Below are 13,104 nucleotides of genomic sequence, written 5' to 3' on the forward strand. Positions count from 1 at the left end.
TTTATTTACTTACACATAGACTATGTTGTAGGGTGATTCTGAAATGACGCGATTTAGGTATGTCCAAGCCATAAAATACATGAAATTGATAGTTTTATACCAGGATGTATTTTTTTTGAATAATGTATCTTGTGACCGTTTTTATACATTTGTAATGTAATGCATAAATTTATAAAGAAAGTGACAATGATTTTTTAAAACTCAATATCATAAGTTCTTTGGCGCGTCCTTCACTTGATTTTATTTTTAGGTCAAGAAAAACTCACTTTTTAAAGTAAAATAAGCTTATGATTTATATATTATCATTATAACAGATACTTATGGTAATTGTAAATTAGGTTTCTATTCACTCTTAGGTTTAGTTTTCAAAAATATAACGCATTCAATTTTGTCCGAGAAAAAAAACTAACTTCTTTGGCGTAACGATACCGTCTTCCTACTCTGCGTTTAAGCGATCACCGGACATAATCACCATGCGTCCCTCACCCTTCAGTCCTCCACTATCTTCGACCAGGAGCAGAGGAGCGTAAGTTTACGGAGTATGACGAAAAAATTTTTTTTTTGCGCCATAACGGGTTTTGGTCAGGTAAGTGCCTAATTTCTTCGATTTTTACTTTCATGCTATTATTTGTTTTTGTTGCATACATATTTTTGTCCACGTATGTCTATTCAAACAGTATGCACGTGTCAATAAGAGGTTCCAATTGTACATCAGCTTTCTGTAAAAATAAATTTTAAGTGACGATTTCTAATTTCGTTGGCAATAATTTCTTTGGATTTCTTTGGCATTCTGCGCCAACGAAATTAGTTTTCATACAAAGAAATTAGTATTGAGTATGAAACACCATTAATAACGCTAACTTTATGCATTCAATGTCTATTATGGTTAATTCTCTCATCATCATCATCTCGACCCATTACGTCCCCACTGCTGGGGCACGGGTCTCCTTCCAATGAAGAAGCGTCCGTAGTCGAGCGGGCCTCAGTGATCTCTCATCATCATCATCAGCCAATAATCATCCACTGGACATAGGTCTCTCCCAAGGAGCGCCACAACACTCGGTTCTCGGCCTTCCTCATCCAACTACTACCGGCTACCCGCCTATGGTCGTCAGTCCAGCGGGCAGGAGGGCGTTCCACGCTGTGGTTGCCTGTTCGTGGTCACCACTCGAGAACTCGTCTACCCCAACGGTTATTGGTTCTTCGGCAGATATGACCAGCCCACTGCCACTTCTGGTTGCATATTTTGACAGCTATGTTGGTAACCTTAGTCCTCTGACGGATAACCTCATTTCTGATACGATCCATCAGAGAAACCCCAAGCATAACTAGAGAGTTATGCTTGGGGTCTCTATGGATAGCCATAGCACGCTGAGCGACTTTAAATCGGTGGACCAGTCCTACAGTCAGTGTCCACGTCTCAGCACCATACGTCATCACTAGCAGGACGCACTGGTTGAAGACTTTTGTCTTCGTGCTCTGAGGAATGGACGAGGAGAATATGTGACGAAGTTTCCCGAATGCAGCCCAACCCAGTTGGATGCGCCTTGCAGCCTCCTTGTCCAAGTTGCTTCTGCCTAGCCGAATAGTCTGCCCGAGGAAGACATATTCATGCACAACTTCGATTGTTGCCTCACCAACGACGACCGGCTCCGGTTTCATGTTAGCATTGTACATGACTTTCGTCTTGTCCAAGTTCATACCGAGGCCTACACGTCGGGAAGCAGCATTTAGGCCACTTAGCATCCAGCTAAGTTCCTGCAGAGATTCTGCCATAATAACGATGTAGTCCGCGAAGCGGAGGTGTGACATGTACTCGCCATTTATACATATGTCATGTCCTTTCCAGTCCAACGTCTTAAAGACATCCAGTGAATTGGTGAACAGTTTCGGAGATATCACATCCCCCTGTCTCACTCCACGTTTCAGTTGGATAGGTCTTGTCTTGTGGTCCTGTACTTGGACAGTCATAGTAGCGGTATTGTACAGACACCTCAACATCTCGATATAGCGCCAGTCGATTTGGCATCTCTGCAAGGATTCCAAAACTGCTTAGGTCTCGATGTAGTCGAAGGCTTTTTCATAGTCCACAAAGGCTAGATACAGAGGCTGATTATACTCTTCGGTCTTCTGTATAATCTACCTTACTGTGTGGATGTGGTCTATTGTACTAAAGCCTTTTTGAAACCCAGCCTGCTCCGGGTGCTGAAACTCGTCTATCTTTTGGGCAAGACCATTCGTGATAACCCTTGAGAACAGCTTGTATACATGGCTTAAAAGCGAGATCGGTCTATAGTTCTTCAGAAGGGTTTGGTCACCCTTCTGAAGGGTTTGGTCACTCTTCTGAAGAACTGTAGTCCTCTCTAGAAGCTGGTGTTGACAGCTCCAATTTGGTGCAGTGTGGACGAAGGGTCGACTTCACCAGACATCTCCTCTCCAGCTTGAAGTTGATATTCAGAGTGCCTCGGAGAAGTCGGTGATCACTCCCAGTTTTAAACCTATTGATCACTGAGACATCTCTGAATATGTGCCGCTTATCAGTCATAATGAAGTCGATTTCGTTTTTCGTCCTACCATCGGGGCTTGCCCATGTCTACTTCCTCTGGGGCCGATTCTCAAAGAACTAATTCGTCAGAAAGAAAGCCCCTCCCTTTCGAGGAAGTCTACAAGCATTTGCCCTCTCTGGTTTCTGCTACCAAAGCCATGATGTCCTACCCTCGATTCGTCGCATTCTTGTACTCCCACTTTGGCGTTGAAGTCCCCCATCACAACGGTGTATTGGGTCCTATCAGTACACGTGATGCCCTAGAGATATCCTCGTATACTGCTTCGACTTCTGTGTCAGAGTGTGCCGAGGTTGGTGCATATAACTGTACGACCTTCAAGGAATACCTCTCGGTTAGTTTAAGTACTAGGCACGCTACCCGATTTGACACACTGCTGATCTCCTTTACGTTGTTGACAAGGGTCTTGTTGACGAGGAATCCTACGCCACCTTGGGACAGTTGGTCGCCCTCCTGATGGTAGAACGTGTGGCCGGACTCCAGGGTCATCGTGTCCTCGTCCTCTATACACTTTTTTATACCGGTGACGCTGCTGCCCATCGCCGGTCTATGGGATTTAGAGTAGCTGTTTTTGGATGGTAATACCGCCATCATCCGGTCACCAGAGCCTCGTCTGTTATTTAGCAGAGTGCACCACGGGCAGGTGAGGTTGGCAATTGGTTCATTCGGATGTTTAGAACCCTTGCACCCTTGCGTGATCAGGTAATTATGTTAAAAACAAATAAAGATATGCGTGATTTTTAGTTTTGTTGTGTATTATTTGCAATCTACGTATAAAACTAATTTCTTTAAAATAATTTCTAATTTCCTTGTTCCTAAAACTAACTTCTTTGGGACCTTTTATAATTTCTTTGGTGTGTTTTCTAATTTCATTGGTGCCAATCTAATTTCATTGGCCCAAAATTGTTTAAAATCGCTGTAACTTTGAATCGGCTCGATAGATTTCAGGGCCAATAAGAGATAACTAAAGAGGTCTAAAGCCTCTACAATATGTGGGGTATAATATTCAAACAACATGAAAAAAAAAATGCGCCAAAGAAATTATGCTTTTGGAGCCATTTTTTGAGAATCACCCTGTACATATTTACTGGCCAAATCACTATTGGACAAGTGCCGAAGGCTATTCGTATTTTTTTTATTGTACCTATTACATAATTTTTCGTATCCTTGTTACATCCTTTAGCTAAGCTGATGGTCTAACTAGTGCCTATGTTTTACTGCAGTTTCACTACACCTGTTTTAATTCTTAAGAGATTAACCTAATTCAGGCAAATCCATTATTCAAGATCTTCATGGAGAGCCGTGCTTGAGTAAGTTTTACTTCCCTAGACCATAAAAGTAGGAATATATTTGTTTTCTCATGTCTCGGACAATGAGAACAACAGTTTAAGATAAGAGCGACCTAATTTGAAAGAGTTATTGCATTTCTCCATTTATTTTAGTCGTAAATTAATAAAATTCCAAATTTTCAACATTTTCGCACAATATTTAGATAACGTTCTTCTAAACCTAACGACAACGACGTACAAAAGTGTATTCTTATTCTAAAATAATATAATTGAAAAAATACCATTATTTTAATAACAATTTTCAATCTCGTAAGAAAACAAACATTTTAAAATACTTTGAAAAACAACTAGTTACAATTGTAATCTTTAACTTTATTGATGTTAAAATTTCATTATCTTCGTTTAGTTGGGAGACTAGAGACTGGGTCGTGGTATTTATTTTATCAGCAGGGCCAGCGGCGCCACGGCTTATCTTCACTCTACTTGTATTGTTATATTAAAATCTATTGAATATTGGAAGAGATGAGACTTTCTCCCAGATGCTATTAAACAGTTTGACTACTTCTTTTTTTTTCTTTTTCATAATGATTACCTTTAAAATTGAGTGGGACACGCGTAGCAATCACAAAGATAAATTGTATTTAATAATAAAATGCGATGCTTCGTTATGTATTCCGTTGAAACGACCTAAAATTATTTTTCTGATGTTTAGAAAATCTTCCCTGAATTATTATTCATATTTTTCGTCGCGTTCGGAGCCAATTGTTTCCTTTTTTATGAGTCGCAATTTTCCTTCAGCTCTCATTCCGCTTCCTAATTTGTGCCGTGCATAACTGCCGTAATATCTTTTCCATGCAAACAAAAGCGTTCCTAATTTATTACGTCTATTAGGTGCAAAATTGCCGGCACCAACTTTGCCACGGTCGACGGTCCTGCGGTGAATGTTGTCAAGTAGTTCTTGATATAATGTGGAGTCCTCCGCATACGTTGCTCTCGCTGGCCGGCTTGGCTTTCAGATCGAAATTGCTGTAGCCTTTTCACTTTGTGACCTTTGTGCGATAGAGAAAACACACGCTTCGAAAAGGACTCGGGAATTCTGAATCCGTAAGCAAAACTAAGTTATTGGCCTAATATCTTCAGACAACAAAAGAGCAACAACAATGACCGTGCTGCTCAACTACAATGGGTTATATATTGCAGTCGCCCGCTGTAATGTTTTTGTTGTAACTTATATCCGTAAAGTCATAAAAAGAGACCTGGCATAACGCTACATTTATAGCACTACTGCCAGAGGGAATAACAAGAAGGACCATGAAGATGATAAATCCATGGTTTCGAATAAGCATTGCTTCGTTTTCCAAATATCTAACTTGACGCAAGTTGGATGGAGTTATGGAGGAAATATAGTTGTGACCTTATGACCCATTTCGGTTACAACCTCAAAACTTATTTCATCAAAACAAACATTAAAATTAAGTATTAAAGTATCCAAACATAATCCTATTACATGGAAAGTTTACACAAATACTATAAATTTTACAACCGTGGTGAAATAATTTATACTTGTGCTGATGTTGATTAGGAAGAGAGTTTACAGCCCACGTTGATATAGGTGCAATCGTTATACCTGGTCCTTAATAGTAACTGCAAAACAAAACACATAAAGACAATGAAGTGATAACTAAAAGTTGTTACACGGAAAGTAAAGGTGCGTTTAGTGTTAGTGATGTTCTAGAAAGTTCACTTCTGGGAAGAATCTTTTTCCGAACTCGAGATTTCCTGTGGGACTGTACCTGATTGTGTTCTTTAGAATGCTAGGGTTAATACTTTTAGAATTATTAAGAACACAAAGAACAAGGTTGGAATCTACAAACTTAAAATACGGCGTAATGTAATACTTAATACGGTAACATAGTATAATAAGTCGTAAATTGAGTACATATTATTATATAAATTATAAATGATGTATTGAGATGTTGTAAAATGTTAAATAGCGTATAATAGTTGTTCGTGTTAGTAGTTCGAACTTACTTTGCTTGAATTATATTATCGTATTAAGATACAAATTGTATTTTTTTAAATACATTATAATTTTTAACGACAAAAGGAAGAATAAATAAATCAGCACCTTCATTGCTTCTTTTTTTGCTTCGGTCCCGGACAAATCTTTGTGTAAAATTTCAGACCCAAATTTGTTAATTCCACAGCACCCTCCCTTACTTAACCGTAAACAAGCTAACCTCATAAACATTCTTGTCACAACAAAATGAAATTTAAAAAGTATTTCTGCTAACTGCCAGGTTGTGATTCTGAAACTCGGAATCAGGCATTCATCCACCGTATCTGGAAAGTTAGCCGCACGTGATGATAACTTCAAACTGTGTTCTGTTCTCTGTAGTTATTTTTTGCTATGCAGAGCAACTGCTCCGCTCAGACCGGACAAGCACTGGTCTCACCGGTTTAGCCTGACCCCTTCCAAAAGATCACAACCAGAAACTAAATCACTCCAAGCACATCTGTAACCGTTCGGAATAGGAGCCAATTTCGGATGAATCGTCACAGACGATGTGCACTAAGACTCATGTAAGAATTTCGGTCTTGTTGTCTGGGAATTAAAGGTTGTTTTAGGTGAAAGGTGATGGGGGTTATGAATTTATGCAGCTGGCGATGTGCGATGCTGATTATTGGCCGTAGGCAATATTTCTCGTTTTGAGTACAGTACGGCGCCTATTTCTTCGTATACAAGATTACTCGGACCATTCGAGGTTATTCCGCTATGAACTTTGTGGATTGTAATTACACATCCATCTTAGCGGTTCGATGATCAAGACTTTCGATAACAGGTGGTTGATTTTGATCGCAAATGTCTTCAACTGCAATCTCAACAATTTTTAAAACCACTCTTAAATATTTCTTGGCTACTACTGTAGGTATACGTACATCTAGGTATGTAGGATAGCTTTCCCCTTTTATGTTTCTTGTGAATCCTCAACAGCAAAAATTAACTGGCGTTTCTTCGGATCATTTTAATATAGTTAATATTAGGTACCGAAGTGAAGTGGATTCACATTTAAGTCGAGACTTAAATAATTAAAGTATTAACCCAAATAAAAGCAGCTCTGTTGGCCTATTGTAAAAACTCATTTAAATAATATCCCAGCAAGTTGCACGCTGCGAGCAAAACTAAAGAATATGCGGAAAGCTTTTAAAAAGTTTGTGGCGTTAATCATTTTCCACGCTGCACTTGAGTATTCACTCTTAAATATTTACGACCAAAAGATTAATTTCCAACTTCTTATGGTTTAAGAGTTTAAGACTTGGAGTCTTTGCAAAGTTTAAGGAGTTTGTCAGATGTTAAATTCATAACAGTTTCGCTGTATATCAAACCAAGGCCTATCGTAACGTTTCAATTTGTCCTTTATTGTTGATAAGTGACTGCTGCCATCATAGATTAACAATATACGAACAAGATGGTGTGTCATATCACTCATATCATACTCGTATATGTATACAAAAACAAAATATTATAGTGTTTTTCTTCGGTTTGATACGTTTTAAGTTCAACCTATGATAACCATGAATGAATAAGGTCACACACAGATCTTCCAATCGAACTAATTCAGAACACGAGCTCAGTGGCAGTAGTTTGGGGTGTTATTTGTCGAGACGTTTCTTTTGCACGGACACTCCATCTAGTTCGTATTAAAAATATGTTTGGCTGCCATCTATCGTGCGCTGTTGTGAACACAATCCACCTCTGCGCAGGAGTGGGCAAACAAAAGAACGCCAGGTGTGCGACACCCTTCTAACATCTGTCTTGCGGATGTTTTTGTCCACATTCGTTCGGGTAAACCCAAATTCTACATTGTCTGTTGTAGTGTTCAACTTGAGGAAATGTATTGTAACTTTGACTAAGTGTTATTATGTTAATAATCATTCATTAATAGCAATTCTCATTGACCTTGTCAACGATTTTTTACATGTACATATTTAAATGTATAAAAATAATAAGTTCTTACAGAATTAATCACAAATTTTCTGTGCAAGTAAATATTCCCACTTTCTTGACATAATCATTCTGTAAAAGGTATACTTTCAGCATGAGTGATTTTTACTAAATGCATCTAAAGTTGAAATAATTCAAACTTAAACGCCGGCGACGGTGGTTTAGACAACTTGGTGAATAAACCACTTTACTCATTATTACATCCACTCATAAGCAAACCAACAGCACAAAATAACAGACGAATAATTTATCATTAGCTGAATAAGCTTTTAAGACCTTATATTTTAAAATAGTAGCTGTAAAAGGTACCCTTTTAGCGTCGTCACAGGATTTCCCAGAACCGAGAGCAGACGCTATAATTACTGTACTGGATAAAGTTGTTTAAGCTACCTGCTGATCCGTAAGAATGTACAGCTTCAGCGGTTTCAGCCACGTTGGCACTTCATTTGTTGATCGCCTTAACTGTCTTTTGTTTTCACTGAATATTCTGTCGCATATTGTTGCTAAAACTTTACATTGAAGTGGGCTTTATTGGCTTAAATGGATGATTGGATGCCATAACTGTATCATCGGACAATAATTGCTGGCCTCTTCCAAGAAGCACCTCAACACTCTGTTTTAGATCCTCCTCATACGCAAAATACCTGGTTAGGTTACTATTCTCCGCATGAAAACGATTGATTTTTGATATTTTTTACTATTCATTTAATATACTGACTCAAAACTAAAGTAAGTACCTGCATTATAAAGTAATCCTTCCTATGTTTGTAGTTGATGTATGTGTGATGTTGCTAAGCATTTAATAATATCTTAGTATTAAAGGCACGAAACCGTGTTTCGTGTTCCGATAGCAAGTCGCATCGTGACTGCATTAAATTATGTCCATTTTTCAAAGATCCCCGCCGCGTTAAATTTCCCTTCTTTTATCAAGGAAATTTAAGGCAAGAAAATGTCTTTACAAAATGGTTGCGCGGACAAGCTCCTTAGAACGTGTTTGGTTTAAACAATTAATATGTCTGTTGTGTATTCAGACATTAATAATAAGCTTGTCCGTGACAAGTACTAGCCGCGTGCTGCTTACGAAATTGAATTAAAAGTGAAACTTGATCGAGCATAGTGAAAACTTCCAACTGTAGCTGTAATGAGATCGCGAGCTGAACTTCAGCAGCAAACGCTCTCCATGTACCGAATACAACACAACGACTGACCAAGCAAAGTTCCAGACAAATACATTAGTCTGGCATGGAAATAGAAACTCCAACTAAAGATCCCTGGCCCGCAACCAAATCGGGCGTTCAACGAGTTCCTTAAATCTAAGGCATCCAAATGAACACATACATATTCCTATCATGAGATCTTAATCTTTATTAATGTGGCTACAGTTAGTCGGGCGGTATTTGAACCATTTTACGCTCCAACCAATACCATCAGCATCAGTGTAACTCTGATGTGGTCGCTTTGAGTTTTTATGTAACAGCCGAAAACCGACATCTGTCAAAGTGGTTTCCTCTTTTTATTGGAGCTACTTTCTTACTTGCCGAAAATGGGCGAGAGTCAATAGATATTTCTTAAAGAAGAATATAATCTCTTACAGCATGTCGGCAGTCATCCCTTGTAAAGTACGATATAAATACGCCCGTGCGACCGATAAATTCGAAACTTCCCTCCGTTTTGTAGTTCCGTAACACCCCACTTATAGGGTCCCTCACAATAAGTCAAGTCCTAAGCAAAGATGGGGTCCGTAGCTTGTGCTGAAAAGCCGCCCTCTAGTATGACTTATACATGGATAGATACATTTGGTATCAAAAGGGAGAATTTTATGATTCCTTTGTCCGATTGAATCTTTATTGACTCTGCGAGTATCAAAGTGCGTTATATCGACTTCAATCGAAGATTTTAACATTTATCATTTGCCTTTAATCTCAGACTCTTCATGTGATGTTGTACACAATTACTTCGACCTTAAATGTATAGCTGCCTTGCTTTGACAGTATACGGACAGAAGGAGAAAGACATAGATTTAATGCCGACACTCACTTATTATAACATTAGCTACTCAGTGTTCAAGTTCTAAGATTACTTACCTATTTTTTTTATAAAATGCAATAAGGATCGTTAGCATGATAGCTTGGCTTCTAAAGAATTTCAAATATATAATCTTCATAAAGTTATTCTCGATATTCCTAAGCAGATGATCAATCGACTGTAAAAAATTTGTTCGATAAAAGTCGTTCTTCCGCTCCAATATTTGAAATGAATGAACTGCAATGCTCTTTGAAATGGTAGGGGTCGAATCAACTTCCTAATCTCATTCGCCTATATTCCATGGAACGGTTTTTAACCCCCGACAAAATATGGGTGTTATAAGTTTAACTTGTCTGTGCATCTGTCTGTGATATCGATTTGTATTTTTGTGGGTCATAGGTAATAGGTTATTTCTTTTAGTGAGAGATTTTTGAGTTCTTAGTTATCTACAAAAAAAACTTTATTATCGATAGAATTTGCTATAATTTTTATGTTATAAAATCCTTGTCTATGTCAAAGTGAAAAATTCATCTAGTGTTTTCCTCGAGTAAAGCTGGAATTTTCTAAGTATTTGCGGAATATTCCATTGTATGATGTGATGAGGTAGCCTCGTATTGCGTTTATATTTTCTCTTTAATTCCGTACACGTGTACACTTTTTCTCAAAATTGAACAATCTAGAGAGTTCAAGAGCCATTCTGTTGTCAGGTGTACAAAATATGATAAAAAGAGACATTACATAGGTAGTATTGATAAAGATTTTATGGAAAAAACAAACCTTATATTTTTCTGTATTGCTAAAAATCGTATTTGCAACGAAATTGATAAGGCATTTATAGATTTACCGAAGGATGGTACAGGTAAACCACCGTTAGGGCCAGGTCCCATTGCGCGGTGTCGGGACATGGGCCTGGCGCTAAAACAGGTGTTTAGCGTACTTAATACCTTTGTATCTGTCAAATACTATATCAAAAACGCTAAGCTTGTTTGTTTTTTTATTGGAATGTGCATAAGTGGGCCGCTAACGGCAATATGTACCTACTAGGTCTTTTGATTTACATTAAATCCGCAGTAGTAAGCCATCAAAGCGGAGATTAACATCTATTCCCACGGAACTCTTTAAAAGCCGTAAAAATTCAACACGACACGATGGAATGCGCTTACACAAAAGGTAAATCCTTAGTAAAAAAAAGGAGTTCAAAAATTCAATTCCCAAAGCATTGAACGACTGCTCGTATGAAGCGAAATAGCTACTTCATCAGTAGCTACTACTGCTACTCATGTTGGGATCCTGGCTATGCATAATTTAACATGCTAAGCGACACTCCCTTAAAACTCATCTACTGAACTTATTTATGCTCACAGGGGCTTAACTGCATCTTGCAAGTAGTTTAAGACGTTCAGAGGAACGTACGTTTTGTGTCGGCGGCATACGCTTTTGATTTCTGTGAAGGTTTTGTTCGTGTGTAGATGTAGTCGGGTCGGGACTAGGAAATTTATTGTATTCGTTACGTACCGTACCGTAACAACTTTTGGTTTCAAAGTTTACTTTTACGTAAATACTATGTAATGTGAGTTTAATTTTGTCGGGACTACGAGTGTGTATACGGATTTTAACGTATTTAGGTATTTGTTGTTGAATATGTGACAGAGGCATAGTACTACTAAGGTACTTAATTTAAAAAAAGTCTTTTGAACTATTTTATGTACCTAGTTTGTCACACAGTAAATAGACTGCTAATGGAAACAAAATGAAACGTATTTAAAACCAAGAATAATATCCATAATCTCATTATTGTTATTATGTATATGAACGATGTAACCGGCAATTATCACATGACTATTATAGTTAAAATATCATTACCTTTCAACGCTGAACCTAACAACGGTCGTACTGATCATAGCCATGTGTTATTTTTTATCAGCATTACATCTTACTTAATTAGGGTAAAAGTACCAGTAACTGGCAGTTTAAGCGACTAGCAACACAAAAAAATATATTAAAAATAAAGTATTGGCCTGATTTAAGCACTGGTAGGCTTGAATTACTGGCAATAAGATGACGAACAATTATAGGCATAAATGGTAAAGATATATGATTAATATTCGATTTTAATGAAGTTTATATCCACTACCCCCAAAAAACCTAGTAACTGGCAGTAAAAATTAGTAACTGTCACATGATGTTTCAGTAACTGGCACCTTTTAAAAAATCATGCAATTAGGTCAATAAGTACTCTAAAATCAATAATATATTTGATATTAGGTAATGTACAATTACCTGTCTAGGTTCTGTACCGGTAAGACTCAAAATCACCGTTGTAATGGTCGACTTCTACGACAAAATGACAGTACAAGTATGCGACGAATCGTGGGTCCATATGAATGCAACAAATCGAGAAACCCTTGGATTTGGAAACGGAAATGGAGAAAGCAAATGCTTGTGGACCTTGATGTATTCATTCAGCAGCTTGGGAGAAGTGACCTGGCTAAGTTGAAGACTGCTGACGGTAGTATAGTTGCCTCAAAGCTGAAATTTCTTGCGGAAATTGAAGGTTTCTACGGCTTTCAGCTTCACATGCTCTGGGTAAAGACAGAATTAGTACAGCTCTTCTGAAAGCTATTACTATTCTCAAACAGCTTCAGAAGCTCTTTAACCATTTTTTTTTATAAGTCATGTTTTCAAGCTGTTTTATAAGGTCATCACAAACCGTGTTTCTATCAAGCTCTTCAAGGACTATAAGAAAGCCTTTGATTCCATTTAGACCTGGGCAGTTCTGGAATTCCCTCGTTGTAACATGCATAGCAGCCTTAATGCAGCAACAGTATATTATGCCTACCTTGGACAGTCTATTCGACTAGGCAGAAGGAACTTCAAAAACGAAGCTGTAAGGTGCATAAAACAAAATATGTATTACTGGATTGGACTGCATAAGGGAAGATTTGACAAATTTTCACATAAAATGCCTGAAGGAAAAGGTCTTCAGTCAATGCGTCTTACTGGTGATGACGTATGGATCATAGACGTGGACACTGACGGTTGGACTGGTCCACAGATTCAAAATCGATCAGCGGTTGGTGCTTCTTTGAAGGACCATATCAGAAATAAGGTACCTGTAATAGAACTTGAGTAACCGATACAGCTCTGAAATTCTGTATGCTCAAGTGGCATTAGGCCGGCCATAGCTGCCGAAAAACCGATGACCAGTGGGGCAAACGCG

At 38.1% G+C, this 13,104-nt stretch overlaps 1 pseudogene; it reads right to left on the reverse strand.

Moving 5' to 3' along the window:
• Nucleotides 1–1,572: 1,572 nt before the first annotated feature.
• Nucleotides 1,573–13,104, reverse strand: part of LOC125489519 — a 32,856-nt pseudogene continuing 21,324 nt past the window's right edge.

This window comes from Plutella xylostella, chromosome 14 (genome assembly GCF_932276165.1).
Source record: "Plutella xylostella chromosome 14, ilPluXylo3.1, whole genome shotgun sequence".
Taxonomy (NCBI): domain Eukaryota; kingdom Metazoa; phylum Arthropoda; class Insecta; order Lepidoptera; family Plutellidae; genus Plutella; species Plutella xylostella.